This window comes from Octodon degus, unplaced genomic scaffold, assembly GCF_000260255.1.
Source record: "Octodon degus isolate 3935 unplaced genomic scaffold, OctDeg1.0 scaffold00007, whole genome shotgun sequence".
NCBI lineage: Eukaryota > Metazoa > Chordata > Mammalia > Rodentia > Octodontidae > Octodon > Octodon degus.
This window is the reverse complement of record NW_004524583.1, coordinates 20,860,790-20,862,685: the sequence shown is the minus strand read 5'-3', so window position 1 is coordinate 20,862,685 and position 1,896 is coordinate 20,860,790. Positions and strand designations below refer to the sequence as shown.

At 39.8% G+C, this 1,896-nt stretch overlaps 1 pseudogene; it reads right to left on the bottom strand.

The window, feature by feature from the left end:
• Positions 1 to 226: 226 nt before the first annotated feature.
• LOC101576278 lies at positions 227 to 541 on the bottom strand (annotated as a pseudogene).
• Between the last annotated feature and the right edge of the window lie 1,355 nt (positions 542 to 1,896).

Below are 1,896 nucleotides of genomic sequence, written 5' to 3'. Positions count from 1 at the left end.
CATCATAAAAATGTTTAAGTAAAATGAAAGAAGAAAAAGAAAAAGGGCTCAACGGGGGTTTTGGATTGAGAAGATCCTCGCACCTCACATTTCATCTAACACATTCAGTCCTGGCTAGAGTGAAACAAGTGGAAAGAGGCTCACAAGACAGCACTCCACGGCAGTGCAGTGCACTGCACACGCCTGCGCTCCAGGCCCGCCCCAGCCCCTGCTGTTTCCAACTCAGTTATTTGCCAGCCTGTTGCGCCTGCCGACGAAGGAGCACGTAGAGCTTCTCTTTGATCCAATCTTTGTTATAAGACTGGTGTGTCTGGGTATCAGCTCAGTGAACAAGGCAACTGAGGTCTGTCAGATCGTCAATAAAATCAGACAACTGACTGATATCCTATGTGATAGAGGGGCTGTTGGGGTTCGTTCTCTTAAGATGTTCTTCAGACCTTTTACAAACGCCTTCCATGCATTCATTAACAGATTCATAGCCAGCGTAAGTTCTGCCTTCTGGCCTCTTGGTAGGCTGCACCAGCAAAATAGTGTGAGGCATCTCGCCAAACCCTCCGCAGCTGCAAAACCTATTGTACTGTTAAGAGAGATGAACCATGCTTTTAGGCATGATCATGATAAATACATGATTTTTTCCCACATTAATTTAGATATTTAATGAAACTCAAATGGAAAAGCTACTTTTAGGAAACTTTCAACATCATAATTTTAAAAATTTTTTATTAATTTTAATGAGAAAGAAATAGCAATGAACAGGTTAGTTCAAAACAGGTTAGTAGGACAGTTACAGTAATTAATACAATGCATATTGTTGTCTTCATAGTAGCTATTCATAGTACAAGATGCGGACATGATATCTTGTCTAAACAATATTAGTGCAAATCTTTCTTCTCACTGAACTAAGAGAAAGTAGCTGTATATCTATCCTAACTATTTTGTATATACATATATATTTTTTCCACTACAAAATGGTCCTTCATTTATATCCTCCTTTTTTTGTCTTGTGTTGTCAGACATAGGTGTTCCCTTGCTATTAGAAAAGTTGTATTTGGAGAAGACTTTAAAGGACCTTTTCACACTTGATGCCAGTTCAAATATTGTAGGTACTTGAATTCAGAAAAATAACCCAATTTAGTCCAGTAGTCCATAATAGCAGTAGGATGTCAGCAGAACTGGCAGTTGTCAAAAGTTGTTGACTTGGGCCATTTACAGCTCAGCATATTAATATGGCATTGCTTTTTATATCTCATGGTTATATTTTTCTGCTGGATGGTTAAGACCAAGTTAAAGCAAGACCTATATAATTAAAAATTCAACATTATAATTTAATGTCTTTCGTATGGATGTGGAAAATAAAATTTTGAAAAAGAAAGTGAGGAGAGAATATTATTTGACCAAACACTAAATCTTATGAATCCACAGATATTAAAATAGGGTGCTAAAAAAAATAAATAAAAAATAAAATAGAGTGCTATGGGTCGGGAGAGTGATGGGATCTAAGAAACAGCTATGCATAGACCTGAATGATCTACGTGTGCACATGCACGCATATGCCACAAGGGCAGCTTTCCAAGGGAATAGTTACTTGGTAACTTATATGAGGTCATAACACAACACACAATACATGGTAGCTGAGGAGAAAAGAAAATGAAAGACAAAGGGTAGAGAGGAAAGTTTGGAGGCTACTCTGCATGGAAGGACAGGAGGAGCCCAGGAAGCCAGGCAGCAGCTCCATGTAGTGTCATCCATCAGCAGAGGTGGGAGAGCCATGGACTACACCCCCATAACCGCTATCCAGATCCCATGAGTGCTTGGACTCTAGGAAATGTGGAGCCTCACATGACTGAGACTCTACAGACAGAGACAGTTCCCCCCCCCCCCACCCTGGAGCAAAGT